The sequence below is a fragment of the Canis lupus genome, chromosome 6 (genome assembly GCF_048164855.1).
Source record: "Canis lupus baileyi chromosome 6, mCanLup2.hap1, whole genome shotgun sequence".
NCBI classification, from domain to species: Eukaryota; Metazoa; Chordata; class Mammalia; order Carnivora; family Canidae; genus Canis; species Canis lupus.
In genome coordinates, this window is record NC_132843.1 from 34,205,390 (window position 1) to 34,232,745 (window position 27,356).

At 36.7% G+C, this 27,356-nt stretch overlaps 1 long non-coding RNA gene and 1 pseudogene across 1 annotated transcript; one reads left to right on the forward strand and one right to left on the reverse strand.

Moving 5' to 3' along the window:
* LOC140635197 (uncharacterized) lies at window positions 1-27,356 on the forward strand. The gene is made up of 3 exons (XR_012032564.1): window positions 1-95; window positions 26,551-26,767; window positions 27,158-27,356. It is a non-coding gene; the product is annotated as an uncharacterized lncRNA (long non-coding RNA).
* On the reverse strand, window positions 3,292-3,724 carry LOC140635196 (COX assembly mitochondrial protein 2 homolog pseudogene; annotated as a pseudogene).

Here is a 27,356-nt window from a genome sequence, read left to right on the forward strand (position 1 = left end):
ATTCTCTGGGAAGAACAAAGGGGTTGTAAAGCAGTAGTGAAGAACTAAAGAAAGGCAAAGGAGCTGAGAGGTATGAACGAAGGACCATGTTTATGGTGAGTCAAAGATACAGACTGATTTTGACCATGATAATACAGAGCTTTAGAAGCTATTTAAAGGGGCTTCTGTCTTATTCTGAAGAGTGATGTTACCTAAAGGGAAGGTTTCCCTTACCATGGTATGGAAAGAGACTGAGGAAGGACAGAGTAGAGCTGAACAAATGAGTTACTCATTCATTGCAGTTGGGCAGGCAAGAGAACTAGCAAACGCTATATAGTGCTTGTTAAGTGTCAGACATTATTCTGAGAGATTTACCTATCTTCATTCATATCCCACCATTTTATAGATGAGTGAACTAATGCTGAATGAGGTTATTTTTCCAGATCACACTGCTAGTAAGTGGCAGAGGAGAAGTCACACATTGGAAGTCATGCTCCAAAGTCCACGCTCTTAAAATCTGTGCTTTGTTTCCCCTGGAAAATTTGTCAGAACAGCTATGAAAGTTGATTTCAGTAATCTTGGCAATACGTACATACACAAAATGTAAGAGTGTGTATACCTAAATACACATACATGTATGTTTAAATGCATTAATGTATCACACACAAATATCCCATCAGACAGTCTGAAGTTACAGATAGAAACTTATGGGATAGGCAAATATGGAAATCAGAGAATGTTTTAAAAATATATATTGAAGAGAGTAGATCAATACTGAAACATCTTTACTGTCCACAAGAGGTCCTTGGGGTATATTTCTGATTGTCTCAATGTGAAACCTCAGCAAGCAATAAAGGCCATTGGGCATGTAGCACTTAGGAAAATCAATGCTTGTTGCCTTCCATCTGAATTGATGTTTATAGTTAATCTACCTCAAGTCTCCTTTATGGAACAATGAGACCCAGGACTTATTAGCTATGAACTTAAAAAAGTTGCTTAACCTTGCTAAACTTGAATTTTGTCATCTCTAAAATTAGTCAATAAGATCTACCCCAAAAAGCTGTTGTGAAGCTTCAAAGAGATGACACATTTGTGAATATTTTAGTTTCTTCCTCATTGCTTATTTCTAAAATTGTCTTCCTGATTTCCTCCTTCCCTTTTTCTTCCTATCCTTCTTCTCTGTTTTTCCTTATATTGTATTTTCATTTCCTCTTTCTTCTTTTTTATCAGTTAATAAAGAGGAAACAGGTGTCAATTAAGTGTTTCATTATTTTTTTCAACCAAACTATGTCTATATTTCTTTTTTATCTACTTACCTATTGAGAGGCTAAAAAGAAAACACAATATACAAGTTCTTGTGCTGGTACTTTGACAAAAATTGACTTATTTTAAAATTAATTATAAGGGCCTTCAAAGTAGATTGACAGACCTATAGTACCATGTTCCTTTTTTTTTCTCCTTAAAAAGGAGGTATCCAAAAGGCCTCTGTCCCTTCATTATTATGAACATACTTCCTTCAATTATATTTTGGTGTTTCACTGAAATTATAATACTTTTCAAAGAGGCACTCTTTTTTTTTTCCAAAGAGGGCATATACTCCTTACTACTGAATTTCTGCCTTAGAGCTATGATATTCCAAATATGACCTTCTAAGAAGAGAATGATCAGTTTACAAGCACACTGGTGCCAAATAGTATTGCTTTCCTAAGGATTTGTGTTTTATTTACATGAGTTCTGGCACTTCATCCCTTCCTTACTGACATCAGCGTTGGCTAGGAATTGCTGCTGGGAAACCCCTTATCTTCCTGGAGCTTCACCCTTTTACCATGCATTATAAATAATTGAATTAATTATTCAAGACTGGATTTATGTTTTCACCAAGACAAACACGCTGACCCCTTCACTAATCATCAAGCCATCTTGAAGAAAGCTTCAGCTGCTGACCTAGCCAGATGATGACCCTTGAGGTCTGAGTTTATTTTAGAGACAAGCCAAGATCCACAGTCTATTCTGCAGCTGAGCTGACCTTGAGCCCTGACCCTACTGCCTTGCTTTTGAAATATGCAGAGGCTCTTCCATAGTGTGACATGAGCTCAAGCATTTGCCAAATAAAATAAAATAAAATAAGCCAAGAGAATTTGTTTTTGCTGCAAAAGGTTAGTTTGTAGAATTATTTTAACTTGCTTGCAAAAGGATATTAAATTCTATCCTAACCTCAAAATGATATGTTTAGTAAAAACTCCTGACACATCACACTAGAATTTGGAGTATGGGAAGAGATCTGCTACTTCCTACTACAGCTACACAAGTCACACCACTAGTCAATTCTTAGAAAATATATTTTCAAATCACATATTTTATAAAGTATTTTTATACTTTATAGAATCTAGAATATACAAAGAACTCTTGCTATTCAGTAATGAAAAGTCAAATAACTCAACTAAAAATGGGCAAAGGATGTGAATTCACATTTCTGTAAAGAAGGCAGACAAATAGCCAATCAGTATATAAAAAGATGCTCAATATAATTAACCATGAGGGAAATGTGAATCAAAACCACAATGACATACCATTTCTCACCCACTAGAATGGCTATAATAAAAATAAAACAAGTGCTGGTGAGGAAGTGGAAAAATTGGAATCCTCATGCCCTGCTGGTGGGAACATAAAATGGAGAGGTCACTGTGGAAAAGTCAGTCTAACAGTTCTTCAAAAAGTTAAACACAGAATTACCATATGAACCAGCAATTCCACTCCTAGGTATATATCCACAAAAATTAAAAACATACACCCACATTAAAAATGTACATAAAGGTTCACAGAAGTATTCATAATAGAAAAAAAAAAGAAACAACCCAAATGTGCATCAACTGATGACAGGATAACCAGGATTTGATACATCCACACAAGGCAATATTATTCAGCAATAAAAAGCAATGAACTATTAATACATGCTTACCGATACAAGTAGCATGAATGAACCTTGAAAACATTATACTAAGCTAAAGAAACCAAAACCTACATATTGTATGATGCTATTTATGCAAATCTATAGATACAAAGTAGAACAACAACTGTTTAAGCCTAGGTGGTTTGGGGGAAATCAGCAATGACTACTGATGTATATAGGTTTCTTTCTGCAGTGATGATATTTTAAAATTGATCACATTGATGCTTGCACAGCTTTGAATACACTAAAAATCATTAAATTTACACTTTAGATGGGTGAATGGTTACGAAATGTGAATTTTATCTGAATTTTGTCTCTATTACTACGGCACAAGGGATTCTTTTTCGATGTATGCCTATAATTTACTTTTCAGATTCCTCTGCAGGATTAAAGAGTCTTTTTGGCATCACACTGCCATGTTCCTGTTCTTCATCCTCTTTTCCATGTTCTCATTCTTCAAGCATTTTCTCATCTCCATATCAAGATCATTGCAATGACCAAAAAATTTCAGATTGCTGTGATTTTTGTGACATTCCTTTAGCAAGTTAGTTAAGACATTGCATGCTTCAGTGTCCAAGTATGGAGATGAGTCAGGATGCATCTTTAGGAGAAGGTGATGTAACACGGCAGAACAAGCCGAGTCATGTCTATACCAGGAAGGTGTCACCAGCGAAGACTCCTCATCCAAAGGCCAGCCTGGCCTGCCTGGGTTGCAAAGGCTCCCAAACCCTCTACAACTGACCCTGCTTGGCTCTGGTACAAGAGACTTTATAAAACACTTTTATATGCAATGTGTTCTAGATACTTCTAATTCTTATCTCAATGGTGAGGCTTCTCTGGGCTCTCTATCTAAATATAGTACCTTCCACATCCTGTTCCTTATCTTGCTCTATTTAATTTTGCTTCAAACCCTTGTCATAGTTCATTGAATCCAAGAGATTATTCATTATAAGACATATTCTGTCTTAGATATGAGGTGCCTGGGTGGCACAACAGGTTAAGCATCCTACTCTTGGTTTCACCTCAGGTCATGATCTCAGAGTCCTGGGATTGAGCCCGCATCAGGCTCTTTGCTCAGAGCAGAGTCTGCTAAAGTTTCTCTCTCCCTCTGCCCCTTTTCACCAGCCTGGCTCACATGCTTGCTCGTTTCCTCTTGCTAAATAAATAAATCTTTTTTTTTTAAAGCTTAGATATGTCTTAGATTTGCCAAAATACAGTGTGTGTTTATGACTGTGTGTGTGTATAAACTGGATTATATATATTAATTGGATACTGATTGGTAGTAGAGTTATTAAAATTATTTATTTTTGTATGTCTCCTCCAATTTCACCAGAAACATTGCTAACTAAGTTCATTAGTCTAACATTTGGCCAAGAAGAGTGCCTGGCATGTAGTAGGTTCTCAGTGAGTATCTGCTAAGTGAATGAATGGCCATAGGTGAGCACAGTTTACCATCCTTAATGTGTCAGACTTATTATCCTACTAAAGCAACTGAGAATAAGTTGAAAGGAGAGGGCACTGATTTGGAAAAATTTTGCTTGAATCCTTTGATAAATTATCTCCCAGTTTGCATAGCTATTGGTTAAGGAAGTCAGAACACAAATAGATCCTGTTATAAAAAGTTATATGAACTTTCCTTTACACCACAGCCAGTACAGTGAATAAATCTTGGGCCATATTGATTAACTTTGAAGTTCAAGATGTCCCAACTTAGTGCCCTCTGGCCTCCAGGGAACTGATTCTTATTCACTCATGATACTTTAGACACATGGAAGAGGATAGTGCATGCACACTTGTGAGAGAAAGAGTGTTTGTGTGTGTGTGTGTGTGTGTGAGAGAGAGAGAGAGAGAGAAGAGAAAGACAGAGAGAGAGAGAGAGAGAGAGGGGAGAGTACGTTCAGCTTTATGACAGATCACTTGTCTTTGTAGGCTTCTCTCCAGAGAAACTCATTATTCCTATCATGTTAGAAATGTAGCTGGAGACCCCTGATGGCTCAGTAAATTGAGCCTCTGACTCTTGGTTTCAGCTCAGGCAGTGATTTCAGGGTTGTGAGATGGCGCCAGTCTAGACATCCAGCTCTGAATTCAATGGGGAGTTTGCTTGAGGTTCTCTCCCTTTGTCCCCCCTCCTGCACTCTCTCTCTCTCTCAAATGAAGAAATAAATCTCTTAAAAAAAAAAAAAAAGAAATGCAGTAGCGGATGCTTTTTTATCTCATCTCATTCTTTTCTTCTCTAAATAGGTCCCATGTTACAAGTGAAATTAAAAAGGGCAAGATTTTAAATTAAAACATTTAGTGTCAGTGTAGGAGGGATATTTATGAGGAGATTTCAGTGGTATTTTTGGCATTTCTGAAATAAAATCATAAAGGAAAAACTAGTGCAGAATATCAAAGTTAAGACTGTTTTGATATGTAAACTTAAATGTTGGCTTTCTCTTTCTTTGCTTCATTACAGTGGAATACAAGTAATTCCTTGCAGTTCCTCTGAGGGTTAGAAGACCTAGATGCTCACCTACACCACTTGCAAACTAGACAAAAGGGGCTGTGGCCCTGGATACCTAGAAGAGTTAGGAAGGAGAAGAAGGGAAGAATCTTCTGCACCTGTATATTAGTGCTGAACTAAAAACAATTTTGATATTCAGTGAAATTTGGAGTTAAATAATGACATATTCCTCATAAAACCTGTATTTCTTTGGCTCAAGCACGTCCTGGAAGCAGATAGCAAAGTGACACAAATTTTCAATCAGCATTTGATATTTCAAAAAAGTTATCTGATTTTCATAAAAAGCAGGTGTCCTAGTTTACGAGGGATACCATAACAAATACCATAGACTGGGTATCCTAAAATTAAATTGAAATTTAATTTTTCAATAGTTTGGAAAGAAGAAGTCTAATATCACCGTGTTGGCAGGTTTGGATTCTTCTGTGGCCCCTTCCTTACTTACAGATGGCTGGCCTTCTTCCTATGTCCTCATATGGTCTTTCTCTACATGTGCATCCTTGATGTCTTCTTGTGTGTCTGAATTTCCTCTTTTTACAAGGGTACGAGTCAGATTAGATGAGAACTCACCTAACCATTGCACTTTAACTTAATTACCTCTTTAAAAGAAAAGCCCTACGGCCTACTTACATTCTGAGTATTGGGCCTTCAACATATGAATTTGGAGGGACACAATTTAGCCCATAACAGCTGTATTCATAATTACTGATTTCATAACACACTCCAACTGTGGATATAATCATGTACATATTATTATATTTCCACATGTAGACATGTATTATCTATTTCACCTAATACGTATTTCCTAACAGGATATATCTGACTGCACGTCACGTCACTTAGTCCAGTAAGGGCTTAATCACCATGCCTCGAGAAACCATCAATCCTTGCGCGAAGTGTTCTTCTCGCTCTGGGCCCATGTTATGTGGGGGTTTCTATACTGAAACTATACCTGGCATCGGGTTCTTACTTCAGGGCCATATCCTTATTAACTCCAATCCTACTAATCCTCTCAAATGGGACATCTCGGTGGACTAATGACTAATCAGCCCATGACCACACATAACTGTGGTGTCATGCATTTGGTTTCTTTTATTTTTCGGGGGGGAACTTGCTATTACTCAGCTATGACCACAACGGCCACTAACTCTAATATGTATCTGCACTCTGGGAATATGCCCGTCGTGGCCCCGACGCAGTCAAATAACTCGTAGCTGGACTTATTTATTATCATTTATCAACTCCGTGGACAATTCAAGGTGCTATTCAGTCAATGGTTTCAGGACATACAGATTTTAAACACGTACACACGTACACGTGTACACACGTACACACGCACGTATACACGTGAGACAGTGAATTAACTAATCCAAACCTCCCTTACCCCCCATAAACCCATGTTATTTACTATATACTTATTTATGTCCTGCCAAACCCCAAAAACAGGACTAAGTCTATGCAACATCCATAAGCCTCGACTAAATTTTATACAAGTACATCACAACACTAGTTAATTCAACAAAACGACTTTATATGCCTATCTCTCAATCTATCTATAGATAGGGTTTCCTTAACTTCACTCCTTCTATTTAACTCACAAAAATCCAAACCCACACACTCACTAACATAGCAATGCAATACCATAAATATTTGTTAATGTAGCTTAATTAGTAAAGCAAGGCACTGAAAATGCCAAGATGAGTCATAAGACTCCATCAACACAAAGGTTTGGTCCTAGCCTTCCTATTAGTCCTTAGTAAGCTTACACATGCAAGCCTCCACGCCCTAGTGAGAATGCCCTCAAAGTCACCAACGATTTAAAGGAGCAGGCATCAAGCACACTTTAAAGTAGCTTATAACACTTTGCTAAGCCACACCCCCCATGGGATTCAGCAGTGGTAAAAATTAAGCCATGAACGAAAGTTCGACTAAGCTATACTAAAGAGGGCTGGTAAATTTCGTGCCAGCCACCGTGGTCATACGATTAACCCAAACTAATAGGCCCACGGAGTAAAGCATGTTTAAGATAATATTCTACTAAAGTTAAAACTTAACTAAGCCGTAAAAAGCTACAGTTACCATAAAATCTGCTACGAAAGTGACTTTAAAATTTCTGATTACAAGATAGCTAAAATCCAAACTGGGATTAGATACCCCACTATGCTTAGCCCTAAACATAAACCATTCTATAACAAAATAATTCGCCAGAGAACTACTAGCAACAGCTTAAAACTCAAAGGACTTGGCGGTGCTTTATATCCCTCTAGAGGAGCCTGTTCTATAATTGATAAACCCCAATAAACCTCACCATCTCTTGCTAATGCAGTCTATATACTGCCATCTTCAGCAAACCCTTAAAGTTTGCTTTAAGCAAACTTTAGTAAGCACAATCATTTCGCATAAAAAAGTTAGGTCAAGGTGTAACTTATGAGATGGGAAGAAATGGGCTACATTTTCTGTTCCGAGAATATCTCACAAAAGTTTTTATGAAATTAAAAGCCAAAGGAGGATTTAGTAGTAAATTAAGAATAGAGAGCTTAATTGAATAGGGCCATAAAGCACACACACACCGCCAGTCACCCTCCTCAAGTAAAAACTGAACCCATAATCATATTAGCTGTACTAAAACACGAGAGGAGACAAGTTGTAACAAGGTAAGCCCACTAGAAGGTGTGCTTGGATTAACCAAAGTGTAGCTTTATTAAAGCATCTGGCTTACACCCAGAAGATTTCATACCTCATGACCATTTTGAACAAAAGCTAGCCCAACTAACCCTAAACCAAAACACCATAACACTACAATATAAAACATTCAGTTAAACCATAAAAGTATAGGAAATAGAAATTCTAATTGGAGCTATTGAGATAGTACCGTAAGGGAATGATGAAAGACGTTTTAAAAGTACAAAACAGCAAAGATTACCCCTTTTACCTTTTGCATAATGAATTAGCCAGAAATAACAAAGAGAACTTAAGCTAAGTCCCCCGAAATCAGAGGAGCTACCTATGAACAATCTAGAAGGATCAACTCATCTATGTCGCAAAATAGTGAGATTTATAGGTAGTGGTGAAAAGCCTAACGAGCCTGGTGATAGCTGGTTACCCATAAACAGAATTTTAGTTCAACTTTAAATTTGCCTAAATTACCTAAAAAATTAAAATTTTAATGTAAATTTAAAATATATTCTAAAAAGGTACAGCATTTTAACTTTTTCTCAAAAATTTTCCCAAATCTCAAATATCCTATAATTCTATCTTCTTTTTTAAATTCTATCTTCTTGAGTCAAATCTACTGTGAGTCTGAATTTAATCAATCAATTTTAATGAATTTTTATGTATAATATATAGTTTAACTTTCCACCTTTTATATATAGGTGAAACTCAATGTTCCATTTATAATGAGTTCTATTACCTAAGGTTAAAAAAGTTAAAAGCTACTAAATAATACCAGAAATTTCAGACTCATTACTTTGGACTCCAATAAGCCTGTCATTTTTTTTTTCAATTGCTTTCATTAGCATGCTGAGAGGTATATTATCCAAGTTTCAATGAACCTGTAGCAGAAAACAACTCATGAAGAGGTATCAGTGTATCCATGGTTTCCCTTGTTTTAAAACAAGAGGATTTATTAAAAAAATAAAATTGCCTTTTAATTTTCTTATGATACTAATATCTTCTATGATTAAAAACTTGTACTTATGCATTAGCTTTTGAATTAGTATTTGTTTAACAAATATGATAATTAGCATGGTAGAGGTATTTTAAAAATACACTATCTGTTAATAATCCTTGCAATTATTAATGTACAGGACATAAGACACAGGACCTCTCCTTGGATAGATTATAATAATCACACAATAAACAAAAATCATGTAAAGTTAAATGTAATCAGTGTTATTTGTTCAGATTCAATAAATAATGCAAGGATAATTCAAGAAAGCGAAAAGTAGATTTAATTAGGAAAAAAAATCCATGATAAAGTAGAAATTAAGCTCTCATTAAATAGTTATATTTAATTGCAGAATAATTTTAGGACATGGAAACCATGAGTTCAAACCTCTGCTCTTTCAATTATTAATTATAGAACTTTCACCAAGTTTCCCAAATTAACTGATACTCATTTCACTCCTCAAAAATAAGGATAATAAGATCTACCCAGTAAACATGGTCTTGAATTGTGCTCCTATGATTTAAATACTTAGAATCCTACATGTTTTGAGAACATGAGCATATATTGAACATCTCCCACCCCCATCCTTTAAAATGAAGAAGATAAAAAAACCACTTTTATATTTTTGTATCTTAAAAAGATTTCAAAATACTATGTGGTATAGCAGTATGTTGGCAATTGTTAAAACTAAGTACTGGGCACAGCAGAGTTCATTACACTATTTTCTCTATTTTTGTTTGTTTAAATGTACTCATAATAAAGAATTTTAAAAAAAGATTTTATTTATTTACTTGAGAGAGCCAGAGACAGAGAGAGAGAGAGAGAGAGCGAGCAGAGGAGTGGAGCAGAGGGAGAAGCAGACTCTCACTGAGCAGGGAGCTCAATTCAGAGCTTGATCCCAGGATCCTGGGATCATGACTTAAGCCAAAGGCAGATGCTTAACTGAATGAGCCACCCAGATGCTCCTAAATGTACTCATAATTTTAAAAATTCTTAAAAAAAACAATCTTAATATTACCACTTATTTATATAATAATATGAAAGTCTATTTGTCCAGTTTTACTATAAAATTGTATTCTAAGTAATGAACCTATGGCATCCTCCGTGTGTGTGTGTGTGTGTGTATGTGTGTGTGTTTAAATTTCCTACAACGCTATCTTTGTCATAGAGATTTGTAACCCCATAAACCAAAATTTAACATTTTTTTTCTGTCCTCTGTATTTAAGTGACCTTCCTCTTTCTTCAAGATGATAGGCACATACTAAAATGATGGCCTTTACTCTATGTTGATGACTCATCTAGTTCAGCATTGTTTCTTACCTTTGAAGTATCTGTGTTCCATTTAAAGTAGAGCGAAAAACAGATCACTGAATTTCTCAAAACAATTGCCATGAGAAGTATCTACTTTTGAAAGTGTTTTTTTCATTCTGAGTAGGAAGGAATTTCGTTCTACCATCATGTCCCTGATCCCAAAAGCAGCAAGTTTGGGGAATAAAGAAATGTAGTGCTTTATATATATGGATACCTGTTTACATGTTTATATGTGTTTGCAGATGAGAGAAACCTTAGAGTAAGTTCTGCCCTCCATCCATTCCTTGATCTGTTCATTCATTTAACCCCTGTAGGTTGATAAGCACCGTCCTAGACACTGGGAATTCAATAGTGAACAATACACTAAATTCTCTGCCTAAGTATAATGTGTTGGGAGGGAAGGAAGAAGAGAAAATGATAAAAAAAAATAAATGGGTAAAATACATGCCATGTCAGATGGCAATAGTATTATGGAGAAAAAGAAAGCACAGAAGGGAAAAAGTGAGGAGACAGAAAGTCCTTTTGAAGTATGATAGTGAGGAAAGTGTCACTACTGGGGTGACATCTGAGCAGACACCTGCAAGATGTGAAATTAAGAATCATGTGCACACAGCCAGGTAGGTGTCTATTCCAGGTGGGATAAGCACAGACGAGTTTCTGATAGGGAAGTGGCCTGATCAAGAAACAGAGAGTAGCTGATCATGACCCAAGTAGGGAGAGATGCAGGAAAAGAAGTAGCAGGATTTGGGTTTCTTGTCCAAATCAGAGGGAAGCCTCTGGCTGCTTTTGAGTAGAGGGATGTCTTACTCAGCTTTAGCGGAGGAGTACATTCCAAGGCAGAAGGAAGAGGCAGACAGATTATCAACACATGCCAAAAAATGGTTTCACTGAGACATTCAAGGTGACTGGGTTGATTGAACAACTGGGATGGTTTATATGTAGGTGTGGCTGAAAGTATGTTGGGATCTGTTGTGTGGCAGATATTACTTTGAGTTAAATATCCTACAATGTAGATTGTTTTCAGTTAATTTAAAAAAGCAGGGGAACAGCCAAGATTTCAGGTTCTGGCTAACTCAGGCTCAGCCTTCAAATGTCATCATAATAACTCCTATTCAAGTCTTCTCTACCTCAGGGATGTAGATTCCCCAGTTATATACTTCCTAATGCATCTTATATTTTTTTTCCTTTCAGGAACCTAATACAATTTATGTAATGAGATTAATATTTTGGTATGATTTCCTCTTTTATTTGAGTACCAGATCTCTGAGTACCAGAACTTAACTATTGAGCCCATTTATGGGAATTTAATATTTTGTAAAAGCAAAATATCAAGGTAATATTCAGCTTCTCACATAAAAAAACTAATAAAGCAGGTAAGTGTCAATTGAGGAAACTGTCCAAGTATCCTTAATATTCCAGATTTATCATATAAAGGACTAAACCTAGGGACTCAACACACAATAGAGAGAAGACTCCTGGCAGCAGGACCAGCTCTTGCATCTTGAGAGTATCTTAGAAGAAGTAATAGAAAAGCTTGCTCTTTCCCAGCTTTAGTGGCTGGAGATAAGGCCAGCAAAGAGTAGAGTCAAGAATGTGCTGAGGGCTTGCCCTGATACCTGTTTGTGCCTCTGGGAGGAGGCTGTCACATGTAGACCTGGACAGACGCCATAACCAAGTGAATCTGACAACCTATCATAACCAAGCAGAGAGAGGGCTTGATGTTTATTTCCACAGCTGTTTTTATTTCCTTTGTGGCATGGATGTAGAAATGAAAGACAGCTGGCCTCTCACAGGGCCTGGTATGCTGGGGCAAATTGCCTACTGAGTGGAGGCTAGAGGACCAAATGAAAGAAGGAAGTAAAGGCTCACTGAGCATACTCAGTGAGAACCAAAGAAAGGTGTAAATAGCAAGGGGGAAGATGGTAATGATTTTCTGGAGCTGAGATGGGCATAAAAATGGACATAGGTTCACCAGTCATAGACTTCAGCATCAGAATCCAGCAGGTTACAAGGGCACCTCAGTCGGTTAAATGTCTGACTTTGGCTTAGGTCATCCTCAGGGTCCTGGGATCAAGCCCTGTGTAGGGCTCCCATGGAATGGAGAGTCTGCCTGTATCTCTCCCTCCGCTTTAGCCCCCCTCATGCTTTCTCTCTCTCCCTCTCTCTCTCAAATAAATAAAATCTTTAAAACAGGAAAAAAAAAGGAACCCAGCAGGATATAGAGCAACCAGCCAGACTAGAGGCCAGGGCACACCAAGACCTGGAACTCCTTTACCCAACCCCACAGACACAAGTATGTCTGAACCACCCCATTCTTTCCCTCATTCCTATAGATTCCATCTTGGAGAGGGCATTGGGAGGACATTATCTGAGGGGTGGAAAATGTTATTCAACAGAGGATGCTATTAAGTTAGTGGATCATAATAAGCTTCAGACTTTATTTAACATTTAATTTTCTACTAAACAGTGGGTGGGAAAAGCAGGTGAAAAATCAGAAATGTTACCAAAAAAAATTTAAAAATTACACTGTCTTTGCATATTCACAACGTAGATGAGGGAATTTCACTATCCCACTCCATATGTTTATCTGTGTGATTATCTCTTTAATATCTGTCTTCCCAGATAAGTTCCATGTGAGGAAGATTATATTTACTGTGATATTCCCAGTGCATAAAATTTTCTCAAGAGGCACTGAATTATTTGAAGAATGATGAATAAATAAACTGATGAATAATGGAGGAATTCATAAATTAATGAAGGCATGTGAAAGGAACTTTACACTATATTTTTGATACACATATCTAAATGTTACTGGACTACAATGGTGGCTAAGAAGAAGGAAGATTGTGGCAACCCTGTCTTCTTTACTGGAATGCAAGGAAGTGGCTTAGATATTAGGCACTAGAGAGCAGCTACTCAGTACTCAAAACCCATGTGCCCTCATGGGGCACCTTCTCAGATTGAAAGAGACAGCTGAGACTCAGCAGGGAAAAATGCCATAGAAGTGCTATGTTCAGCAGCTTTTGTGTATCCACATTATTATTTTTTTATAATCCTTTACTAAGAATTAATAACAAAATAATGCACAACATTCCTTTTGTCAGAACAATGAGCAAAGGGGCTGGCTGAGCATCCTCACAATTTATCTGAAAATATTATTTCAGGGGGAATTTTTTTTAGCACCAATTCTCCAAAGAAATAGTCTCAGCAATTAATTCATGTTTTCTAAATTTAAAGCACACTAATTAGATATCCATCAGAGTGAGAGGAGAGAAGAAAACCTTCTAAGTAGCTTCCTGGGTGACGGGCACTGAGGGGGGGCACTTGACAGGATGAGCACTGGGTGATATATGTTGTCAAATTGAATCCCAATAAAAAAAAAAAAAAGAAGCTAGTAGCTTCAAATATAATGGACATAAATTCTCTTCTACAAATACATTATCCCATCATGTATACATTAAGTGACTACATGTGCTTTTGAATTTTATCACCTATTTGCCTGGAGGTGTTTGGAACATGTATGTGTTAGTTCTAAATACGAATTTTCTTGGGACGCCTGGGTGGCTCAGGGGTTGAGCATCTGCCTTCAGCTCAGGGCATGATCCTGGGGGTGGGATCAAGTTCTGCACTGGGCTCTTTGCAGGGAACCTGCTTCTCTCTCTACCTATGTCTCTGCCTCTCTTTCTCTCTGTCTCTCATGAATAAATAAATAAAATCTTTAAAAAATAAATATGAATTTTGATACACATGTGCTTATATCAATTAGGAAGTATTCATAGAGAAATTATTCCAGGACTATCCCATGCCACGTATATATTTTTTAAAGATTTTATTTATTTATTCATGAGAGACACAGAAAGAGAGAGGTAGAGACACAGGCAGAGGGAGAAGCAGGCTCCATGCAGCAGCCCGATGTGGGACTTGATCCCGGGACTCCAGGATCATGCCCTTGGCCAAAGGCAGGTGCCAACCCACTGAGCCACCCAGGGATCCCCTCATGCCACATATTATGAAAGCTACAGTAAGACAAAAAGATTTTGTCTCTATTATCAAAGGATTACATTCTTGGGGAAATGGGCTCACAGGCGTTCTGTCAGCTAGAATATAATCAAATGCTAAAATCAAGCTGATTCTACAAAAGTGAGAAAATCACTGGGATCTGAGTCACTGAGTAACATCATAGAGGTGTTATTCAAAGTGAGCCTTGAAGCAGGGAAGATTGCTTTAGATGGGGTCAGGGAAGAGGACCAGACAATTCTGAGTAAAAAAACCTGAAATTTAGTGTAATTTTTTTTATTTGTTTAGGGCAGAGAACAGCATGTTCTATTGGAAGGGCAAAGCACTGGTATCCAAGAGAACCAGAAAGTGGTTGTGATTTGGTGGCTACCATTCACTGGGCAGCATCACAAAACCTCTTAAGAAATTGAACCAGAAAAAACTGACCACAGAAACGCATTCCAACGTACACAGTAAAAAATAATTTGAGTAAATTCTAAAATCATCAATGTCATTCTCTTAGGTGCTTAACAAGAATTACAGTTGTAATTCTAGGTGTCCCAAGCACAAATATCAGAGATGATCCCCTGCCCCTTTACTGATAACAAAACATACCAACTCCAATGCAGAGGTGTTTAATGCATGTGGAGAAAGAAAGGACTAATCATGACAATTCCAATGCATAGAAAGCCATCAAATTCCCTGTAGACCACTGAGTTTAAAGAATTCAAATCAAGTATGATGGTGCCAATGGCAAGATTTAGTGATACCTTTGAGGTCTGAATATACTTTGTTGATTTCAGATTCCTGAGTTACTAATAATATCTCACATGTATATAACAAATCAAACTTCTCATAATAATCATTTAGCTTTTAACATTTATTCTTCTGTGTAAATCATTTCCATTTGATAGGCAAAAACACTTAGACACACAGATGTCAAGTGATTTATTTAAGTTCAGATGGGGAAACTATAGTAGCACACAACCTGAAACATAAATCATCTACTAATACTATACTCTTGCTATATAGGTTGTATGGCAGATCCAGTGGTGTTCTGGTAAATGTTTAATAACAGACTCTCTGGGGGAAAATGTCAAGTACTGATTTATAGCATATGCCTATTTCTATGGCACAAGTACTTTCCATCATGGCTAACATAAAATTACCAATGCAACGTCACTTAACTCATAGTTGAAAAGAAAGGCAATGTCAGCGGGCTCTGATACGACATGGGTTGAAATATTCCTTACTTTCTGTGCCTTGTTAGTTCAGTTCTAGATAAACTAATATGATTCACCAGGACTGAAAAAAAACTTGATTATCTCCTTAAGCTTTCATTTTGCCCAAGCCTCAGTACATAGGATCTAGTTATGTTTAATTTATTATAATACTGTATACCTGGCTGCAACCATACTATCTCTTCTATTTTCCTTCATTAGAAAACCAAGATTCTACTTAGATCTCTCTTCCATCCTCATTACTATTGCCAACTTGTTAGCAAATCCTACTAATTTCATGATCCAATTTTTATTAAATTTATGTTCAATTACTATTTTGTTATTTCTAAGTTTTTACCAATGTGACTTAATGAGTTCAGGCTGTTATAACAAAATATCATAGACCAAGTAGTTTAAAAAGCAGACATTTACTTCTCATAGTTCTGGGGACAGGAAGTCCAAAATTAAGATGCTGGCAGATTTGATTTCTGGTGAGAACTCCCTTTCAGTCTTGCAGCTTTCCCACTGTGTCCTCCCATGAGAAAGACAGAAAACTCTGGTCTTTCTTCCTCTTATAAGGAAGTCACTAATTCATTCCATCATGGAGGTTCCACCCTCATGATCTCCTCTAAACTTAATTATCTCCCAAAGCCCCTAAGCATAAATACCATCACTTTAGGAGTTAGGATTTCAACACATGAATTTGGGGAACATAAATATTCAGTACATAACACATGGTGTACAGGGTCTATCTTTGGCCTTTGCTCTCCAGAACCACTGCTTACTACTCATGTCTCATACTTTACATTGTGATGCCAGTCTTGCTGTAATGACCCAACATATATTCATCCTGTTGCACTCCTTAGGCTTATACTGCCTGGCACATAGTCTGCACAGTTTTATCTCCTCTACCTATAGAATTATTCTTTATCCTTTAATATCTATCTCTAGAGGCAACTCCTCTAGAAAAATCTTCCCTGAATGCCATCCTCTTATTGCTGGCCTAAGTGTTGTTCTGTATTCTTATGCATACTTTACAGATTCCTGACTTTAGAATATTACAAAAAATTAGATGTTTATAGGTCTCCTTTCACTTATGTTTTTTAAACTCTTGAAGATAGACATAATACAGTATTTGCTTTTGTACTTCCAAGACTAAGCACAGAATTTGGAATATGATAAACAGTGTCATTGAAGGATAAAGAAGTTATCTCAGCATAAGCCTTAAAGTCAGAACAATTATATTAGAGAGCTATGAAATGGAAGCAATAACCTAAGAAGTGGAAATTCCTGCTCGATTTGATCATGACTGCAGCTTATTTTGCCTGCAGGTCCTAATATATACTAGCCCATTTACAGTATTTGTAAATAAATGTTGAATGTGGATGAAGGAGAGACAGCATTAGGAAGTAGGAATGAACTGCTTTAATCCAGTTTTGAGTGCCTAGCTCAGGCCCTTGCAAAAAGCACTGAGGGGGATATGGCACTGCAACTTAAAGTTACAGTTATATTCCAGAATTTTAGGGAGGGTGGTCACTTGGTGTCACTTGGTGTCTCAAACAAAGAACTAACAAACCTTCCTACTCTTAAAAAGTGGTCTCGTATAAGGCTAAAATTCCTTGACTGTAATTTATAAAAAAATATAATTTTAGATTAAAATACTAGTAGAAGGACAGTTGGAAGGCCATGTCCAAGGCAAACCTTGGAAAGACGAGTAGTAGCAAGCACAAAACTACAGAAACTTTCTAACCAGAATGACATCACTATGGAAGATACACCTGGCACTCCTCTACCTCTGTATTTACCCAGTATGAATTCTAACTTTCTCTTAGGTTTTGTGTTACCAACCCCAGATTCAGAGTCTTGGGGACCTACTCATGTTATCACATCATTTTCCTGAGACTGGAAGAGAGATAGTTACTTTTTTTATAGCTTCTCTAGTAGTGGATGGACTCTCACCAATCTTCAAGATAATTGAGGATTCTTCCCAAATAGGATGGAAGGATTAAATTCTGGTCAATAAAAAAATTTGACAAATGGCTATTATGATCAATCTATGGTCTGTCCGTCATCTGCAGGTACTCTTCTTTCCCTACATATACAAGATTACTCCTTCTTTCTGTCCCTGTCCCTCTTACAACCAAAAAACAAACAAAAACATACTCAGTATCTCCTCAAAGGGAATAATTCAGATCCACAAATTGCCCCATGCAACTCTTCAATCTAATATTTGGGGGTAAAGCATACCCATCTATCTTGATTCTCTCTTGATATTTGCAAAATATTGACTAAAGGATTAATACAATTAACAATACAACACTTTTTAAAAATATAGTGACTAAATATGATAGAAAAATAAAATTACTATGAGGAAATAAATATATGTGAGAACAATAACAACAAACAAGGGCAGGGGGCTTCTACAAGGGACTTTACAGTCTCTGTGGCTGAACTAGTCACACTGGCACCACTAGTATTTATGATTCTTGTTCTTCCATTCCCATTTAATGACTCTTTGTTTTCAGCTAGCACCTCAGCTGGTCAGGAACACCTAACCAATGGTGTGACAAAAACTTTTATTTGTGAGAGATATATGCCTATATTAGGTTGCTGAGTCTTTTGTTGACTTAAATAAAACCTTTTTACTGAAGTATATGATACACAGAGGAATGCACATAAGTGTGCACTTCAGTAGCTTTTCACAAACTAATTCCACTATGAACTCAAACTGAGACTGAAAAACAGATTTATAAGATCACCAGAAGTCCCAAGTTTCCTCTTGGTCTTTATTACATCCAAATATGACCACGCATCTACATAGTAACTCTAAATTAGCTTTACCAGTTAGTCTTCCATTAACCTTTATTAACTAGACCCTGTAGCAGTCTCCCTAAGTTCCATTCATAACTTCTCCCTGGCAATCCTGTGTTGCAGAAATCTAGTTTTGCTTGATAGTAAAAAGCAATTATCCCAACTGACACAATGCTTTCTTCTTCTCTCTCTTTGCCTAGTTGCATGAGGAATACTGAAACATGTTGGTAGGAATAAGATATTATTCCAGGTGCAAGTTAACTGCTTTCTATTTATCAGACTAATGACCAAACATTTGTCACCAGATGCTAGGGACAATGCAATTTTGCTCTATAAGAAATCCACTTTTGCTACTGGTGTTTATCAGGTAATCCACTGTTATTCTTCAATGACACATGTGTCTTTGTATTTGGTCACATGAAGATGCAATGAGAATGTGTGGGAATTATCTCCCTTACATCTTACAAGTCTTAACAGTTGCATTCACCTCTGATACTCCCCCAGGCACCTGAGAATTTACAATGTCAGTAGGAATGGAGTTCAGTGGTTCATGTTTAGCCACTTCTATAACTTCTCCTCCATGAAGTTGAAGACTCAGCTTGGTAAAGCCTACTAACTTGTGTATAAGAACTAGTGTTCTCAGAGTCAAGATGCTAAAAGTCCTGAAATTTTTGATGATCTATATTTTTTCTTGTATCATTTCAGCCATCTTGTTAAAGGGTAGGAAAAAATAAAGTAAAAATTTTGGTGGTGTTACATTGTCTTTTCTTAAAAGTATATGGACTCTTCTTCTTTCAAGGGACTCTTTAGTTGTGAACTAATTCAGGCTTGAAAAATAAGTTAGAAGCCCCCAAATATAAAAGGACTTTAGTGAGCTGCTCATTGTTTGTTCCCAGTAACCCTCATGATCATATAAAAGTCTCTAAATATACCTGCTTATTGGAAAATTCTGATCATTACTCCCAATCTCTGTATTAGCCAGTATACTTTAGAAAAACAGAACCGACAGGATCTAACTATATATCTAACTATATATCTATGGATCTACCTATCTATAGAGAGATTTATTATGGGAATTAACTCACATTATTATGGAAGCCAAGAAGTCCCACAATCTGCTATCTGCATGCTAGAGAAGAAGGTAAGCTGATGACGTAATTTAGTCTGAGTCCAAAGGACTGAAAGCCAGGGAAGCTAATGGTGTTAAGTTCCACTCTGATTTCAAAGGCCTGAGAACTGGGGGACCAAAGGCATGAGTTAGGTTGTCAGTCTGAATGCTCAAAAACCAGGAATGCCAATTCTGAGGACAAAAGAAGATGGAGGTCTCACCTCAAATAAAGAGCAAATTTGCCCTTTCTCTGTCCTTTGCTCTATTCAGGCTCTCAGAATATCAGTTGATACTAACCTGCCTTGGTGAGGGCTATCTTCATGATTCAATAGCTAATCTCTTTCAGAAACACCCTCACAGATACACATGAAAATATTTTATCAGCAACCTACACATCCTTTAGCCTAGTCAAGTTAACACATAAAATAAACCAACACAAGTAGGAATTTTTAATAAAAGTTATATTATTTTATAGTTTTATATATAGTTTAATTAGACAGCTGAGGAATTTGATCCTTTTTTAAATTCTAGTTATTTTCATTCAGAAGCAGCAATTACCTTCTGCAGTAATTGAATTCCTCATGTCCCTTATACAGTTCAAGAGATCAGCATTCAGAGCCTTGTCTTCAATGGACCTTTGATTCCATATGAATACAACTGATATTTCTGACACTCATTTCCACATTACGTATCTTGAGTTGCCAGATTCTCATTTTGAAAAAATTAATGGAATATTCACTTCCTGTTATCCCAGATAAGCAAGAAGGCAAGTCTGGGGCTCTCCACATTTTCTTTACAAGTCTGATGTCTATATGACTTTCTCAGTACTGATTTCTATATCTGTTAAGTTTCTTGGTTCAAGTGACAGAAACAAATCTGCCTATCTTAATGGTTTGGAGGAGGATGAATAAAAGAGAAATAGATTAAATCAAGTGGAAGGATAATGAGGGGTCATACAATTGAACAAAAGTTGAAACCTAGACTTGGATGGGGCTCAGAATCTAAGGTGAAAGCTCTAGCAGGTCAAGAATAAAAAAGAGCAACCTTATTTCAATATAAAGAATTTAACCAACATGCTTCCATCCTTTCAGCAGATCATTGTCAGACACAACACACTCTCTTTTTTTTTATTCCACAACACACTATCTATACCACTATTAATTTAAATGAACACTGAACATCTTTCACCTTGTATTATTTACCCTGTATTCAAAGTCCTCTGTAAGAGCACTGAAGGGATAAGACTGAGTCATGTATTCATATTCTACTTGATAAGCTTGACAGAACAATTCTTTTCTTTTGGTTTCTATAGAAGGAAATGAGACACTGTGGCCCAAATGAAAATACACAATGGCATATTCCACAACAATAAGTAGAGATGTATGATAGACAACCAAATATTACAAAGGCCCCCACAGAAAATAGAGATAAAGACAATGCTTGGTACACAATAGGGGCTCATAGTCACTATTTTTGAACCACTGGTGTGCAGAAAATATGCCACAAAGATTAACTGTGCTCAGAAGGGGAACAACCTGTTTTTTAAAATAAGTTGCAGATAACTCTACTTTTCAAGATCTTCCATCATTCTATTTCTCATTATGGCACCCCAAAAAAGTTGATAAACACTGAGGCTCTCTAAGCCACTGCGATTTAAATGCATTCCAGCTTCATCATTATACATTTAGAATTTACTAGTGAGATTAAAAGAGGAAAAGGAAGAGGACTTTGTCTTTTCTTTTTCTTTCTTTCTGTCTTAGTCACAAAATTACCATAGACTGGCTGACTTAAACAACAGAAGCTTATTCCTTCACAGTTCTGGTGGCTGGAGAGTCTAAGATAATAGTGCTAACCAATTTAATTCCTGGTGAAAGCTTTATTTCTGGCCTACAGATGGCTGCCATCTTGCTATAACTTCACATGGTGGCAAGAGAGTGTGCTCTCTAGGGTCTCTTATAAGGACACTAATACTGTTGGTGATTTCATTTAACCTTAATCACCACCTTACTCCAAATACAGTCACACTGTGGGTTAAGGCCTCAAAATATAAATTCTAAAGGGACAAAATTCAGATCGTAGCACCTTCCCTTTATATTCCAGATACGAATGTACTTCTCCCTATTCATGCTGCTAAGCACAACTAAAAAGTCTAGAAATTATACATAAAACAAATTAAGAAGACTCTGAAAGGTAGAATGAAGACAGACTGGCTAGGACTTTGGGACCTAAGAAATGACATAATGGTAAGTTTTCTTGTTGCTTCAAACATCTCAGATGTTTGAATTATGTGATAAAGATTTTAAAGCAGCTATCATATATAATTCTGTAATGATCAAATATGAACATGCTGAAAAAAGGAAGTCCTAGCAAAGAAATAGAATATATAGAGAAGTTAAAAGAAATTTAGAACGGAAAAATAACTAAAATTTTTAAAAAAGACAATAACACAAAAACTGAAAACTCACTAAGGCAGCTCAATAGCATAAGAGTATAGAAAAGTTAATCAGTGAACTTGGAGATAGAACAATAGAAATCTTAATAGGAAATAGACTAAACGCAAAAAAAAAAAAAAAAAACACACACACAAGCAAACAAACAAAAAAAAACTTCAGGGAAGCCTTGAGACTATAAATGAATTAGTATTCATACTAGTAGATTCCCAGAAGAAAAAGAGGGACTTAAAAAGAGTCTCTGAAAAATGATAGCTGGAAGTTTCCTAAATCTGTTAAAAGACATGCTACAGATGCAAAAAGCTGTATGAACTCCTAATAGGACAAACTTAAAGAAATTCCTCAATGTAAACTTCATGGAATCTCTCTGTACTATCATCACATGTGCCTGTGAATCTAGAATTCTTTCAAAATAAAAGTGTTTGAAAAGTCAAGAGGAGCATACAAGGTTGTCTTGGGTGCATTCTAATATAGATATCAGTATTTACAGTATAGCTTGGGATAAACTATTGCTTAAAATATGAGTACACAGTTGCAAACACAGGCAGTCAATAGATAACTGTGTTACTTGCACACGTGTTTGTGCAAAAACTGGCAAATTTTTGGCAGCTTCTTATAAAACTAAGCGTATTCTTGATATAAAAAACACATGTACACACATTTCTTCATAAAGTAAGAAATTTACTCCTAAATGTCAAAACTTGGAAGTAAGATGTCTATGTCTGTGTCTGACTCTACTGTGTTTCCCTGAAATTCGTATGTTGAAGCCCTAACCCTTAGTACCTCAGAATGTGACTATATTTGGAGACAGAACATTTAAAGAGGTGATAAGGGGCACCTGGGTTGCTCAGTGTTAGAGTGCCTGCCTTTGGCTGAGGTCGTGATCCCAGGGTCCTAGGATGGAGTCCCACATCAGGATCTCCACAGGGAGCCTGCTTCTCCCTCTGCCTATGTCTCTGCCTCTCTCTGTGTGTCTCTCATGAATAATTAAATAAAATCTTTAAAAAAAAAAGTTCATAAATAAAAAGGTGATAAATATAAAAGAGTTCATGAGAATTAATCCTAATCCAATCTGAGTGGTGTCCTTATAAAAAGAGAAAATTTGGACACACAAAGAGACAACAAGGCATGTGTATGCAACGGAGAAAGCCCATGTAACAACACAGTGAGAAGATGGTCATCTGTAAGCCAAGGAGAGAGGCAGTAGAAGACACCCGAACTTTTGAAACCTTGATCTTAGATTTCTAGCCTCCAGAACTGTAAGAAAAAAAATTTCTGTTGTTTGTGCATGCAGTCTGTAGTATTTTGTTATGGAAACCCTAACAAACTATCTTTCAGGATGAATAAACCGTAGTACATTCATACAGTGGGGTATGAATCAGTGCTAAAAAAGAAATGAATTATCAAGCCATGAAAAGACATGGAAGAACATTAAATAAATATTGCTAAGTGAAAGAAGTCAATCTGAAAATACTACATATGATGATTCCACTTCTAAGTCATTCTCAATGAGGCAACACTAAAGAGACATTAAAAAGATCAGAGGTTGTGAGAGGTTCAGAGGGAGGAAGAGAGAGTAATAAATGGAGCACGGGGTTTTTTATAGGGCAGTGAAACTATTTTGTATGTTGCTGTAATGGTTGATATATGTCATTACCTATGTCAGACTACAGAATGTACAACACGAAGAATGAACCCTAATGTGAACTGTGGACATTAGTTAATAATATTAATATTGGCTTATTGGGCAGCCCGGGTGGCTCAGCAGTTTAGTGCTGCCTTCAGCCCAGGGGCCTGATCCTGGAGACCCGGGATCGAGTCCCATGTCGGGCTCCCCGCATGGAGCTTGCTTCTCCCTCTGCCTGTGTCTCTGCCTCCCTCTCTCTCTCTCTCTCATAAATCATAAATAAATAAATAAATATTTAAAAAAATAATAATAATATTGGCTTATTAATTCTAATAAATGTGCTGTTCTAAAACAAGATGCTAATAATAAGGGTAATGGGGAAAGGCAGGGGAGGGGTGTATATGGGAACTCTGTACTTCCCAGTTAACATTATCATAAACTTAAAATCGCTCAAAAAATAAAGTATATTCATTTAAAAAATGAATTTTTATAAACTACTCTGCAAAATGCATTTACTAATAACACATTTGTTTATATTGAATAAATTTAGAATGTACAGCTATGTGACTTTTTCTATGAAGAATAAACATAACATTACATAATATTCTGCCTAAAAATTCATAGCTTCAGTATCTTAGACTAAATAATTTTCAAGACATTTATCTTTTCAAAGATAGTTATTTTTGTTCAATTCTTTGCCTTCAATTTTTTTCTCTTCCTTCCTTCCTTAAAAAAAAAAGATTTTACTTATTGACAGAGAGACTGAGAGACAGCACAAGCAGGGGGAGCAGCAGGCAGAGGGAAAGGGAGAAGCAGGCTCCCGGCAGAGCAGGGAGCCCAATGCGGGCCTTGATTCCAGGACCCTAGGATCATGACGCTTAACCAACTGAGCCACCCAGGAGCCCTCTTCCTTCCTTTTTTAAGAACAGAGAAGGTCATTTATTTCTTTCCAGGAACTTGTCACCACTTTTTTTTTTTTTTTGAAAGAATTTATTTATTTTTAGAGAGAAAGGGAGAGAAAAAATAAGTTGGGGAGGGCCAGAAGGAGGAGGGAAAGGGAGAGAATCTCAAGTAGACTCTGTGCTGAGCATGGAGCCAGATATGGGGCTCAATCTCAGGACCTTGAGATCATGCCCTAAACCAAAACCAAGGGGCAGAGGCTTAACTGACTGAGCTGCACAGGTGCCCCATTGTCACCACTTTTAACACAAATTTCCCTCATTGGTCAAGTTGCCAGGTGCTACTTTGATACTTAGTTTCTTTTTAGCTCTTCTCCACTAAACTTCATGAGATATATTATATTCTCCTTTCTTTTAAGAAACTTTTCTCCCCTCTTCTTTCCTTTCCTCCACTTTGAAAAGGGTCTCTCCAAAGAGGGCCCTTCCTATTTATATGTATTTATTGGTTATTTATTTGCCCCCTGGGTCCCTGGGCAGGTACTGTAGCTCCAGGATTCAGGTATGAGGAATGACGGTAGAGGGTAGTGTCCCTGGTGCCCACAGGGTGACCCTGTGCTGCTCAGACCCATATGCAGTCTCTGTTTACCCTTCTGGCAAAAACAACTGAGCCAGAAGGAATCTTTTTATTATTCTAGAACTTGTGAAACAACAGAAAAGATGTTCTGATGTTTCCCCCCCGCCATGTCCATGGTTCCCTGGGCTCCCCTCACACACTCACAGGCTCCAGCCCCCCACCCCCAAGAAACAAGTACTCCTGTATTTCTAAAACAACTGTGTGAAAAAAAATCCTTTTTTCCCTTTATGCCACTTTTCATCTTGTTCTCAACAAGAACAATAATATTCCCTTACTAGGATATGATTTTTTTAATAAACAGGGATAATAGTGAAAGTAAAAATTCCTTGCAGAAAGAATTCTGTGAATGACTGCCTCGCTGGTGGTTATCAGAATTACCTCCAGACAACAAGGAGAAAAATAAATCTTTAAAAGAGTCTTAGGAGGGCCTTAGAGATAAAATGTGCTCTGTTCACAATTTTATCCACAATTAGCACCATCCAAATATACAAATTGAAACATATGGATCCAAAAACTCACATAAATATGAATGAGCAATGTGTATACACAAAATCACCTTACACTCTATGAAACTATATTATAGTCTACATAAGTCTGTATATTACTGTGTAAATAAGAATTTTTAAGATGCTGGATCCCATATGACATTTAAAAAATCTATTTACTATTTAATTTTATAGAAAGTCTGATATCTGAAACCATTTTGTCTTGGGTCATAACAAGTGAAATTTAGTAAATCTCTTAATATTGCGGCAAGTGTCCTTTTAATCAAACTGGAATTTTCAGCTTCATTTAATTAGCAAGTAAAGAATATACAGGTTATTCATTTCTGGCTGCAAAATTTGGCAGAAAACACATGTATTAGAAGCAGTCTATGAGTAATGTTAATAATGATACAGTAATTCTGCTTTTATTGAACTCTGATAAATGAGTCACTCTCAGTAATGTAGGAGGTGTGGCTGCAATGTGATCATGTAATTATTGGTAGAAATTCGGAAGACTATTAAGTGTAATACATTAATCTAGTATATTCTTGAATAGTTTTCCCCTTGGTGGTCATAGGTTGTCCAAATCCAGACATCTCTCTCCCATTCTTGTTTGTCAACACTGCTCACACTTGCCAAATAGGAGGACAAAGTCATAGAAGTGATGACGCTCATGCTCCAGAGCTGGGAATTAATAAATATATGATCATTAGCACTGAGAGTCCCTCCTATAGGAGTAAAAGGTTTAGTGAGTTGATTGTAGTGTTCATATGTGAGGGTCCATTAATATCATCTGGAATTTAAAGTCACCTAAATAGATGCGGCACTTGTGTGTATGCATTAGTTGGGGGTAGAGAAAAAGGGAGTAGAGCTAGTCAATGACTTACTGAACTCTAAAATAAAATTCCAGGGAGAATCAACCTGAACTAAAGAAGAATGAATGTTCAGAAAAGTGAGAACATCCTAATCTAGCATCAGATTCTGTGGATGAACTTACAGAAGAATGGCAAACTACCTGCCCAACTGAAGGAGAGTAAGAACTCTACATCAAAACTCAAAAAGCTTGACGCATCTTTGCATAATTCCTAAAGGAAGGCAGATACGATTCATTTTACTCAACACTGCTGGTACTTTTTTCCCTCAAGAGAATTTGCTAGTGCATGAACTATTTTGTCTTATCCTGGTTACTGACCTTTTCTCTGTGAATCAAATCTTAAGTTCTCCAACAGTTCAAGAATGGCTTCCCCATTGATTTTGTCCTTCCACACAGAATTTGGTTTGGATACATGATATTTTGGGATTACTATATATATATTATATACAATACATATATATATGTATTGTATATAATATATATAGACATATATATATAACCTTTCCTTCTAAAACTGTTTTCTAATAATTTTAATAATAGATAAAGTCTGCATATCACCTAGTTCTATAGCTCCCTTAATTTATGAGCTATGTAATCAAACTGAATTCATTTAATCTAGCCAATATTTCTGTTTTTAATTTAGGGTTTTCTTGGGGCACCTAGGTGGCTCGGTTGGTTAAGCATCTGCCTTTGGATCAAGTCATGATCTTAGGATCCTAGGATAAAGCTCTGCATCAAGCTACCTGTTCAGCAGGGAGTCTGCTTCTCCCCATCCCTTTCCCTCTGTTGCTCTCCCCCCACCACTTGTGCTTTCTCTCAAATAAATAAATTCTTCTTAAAAA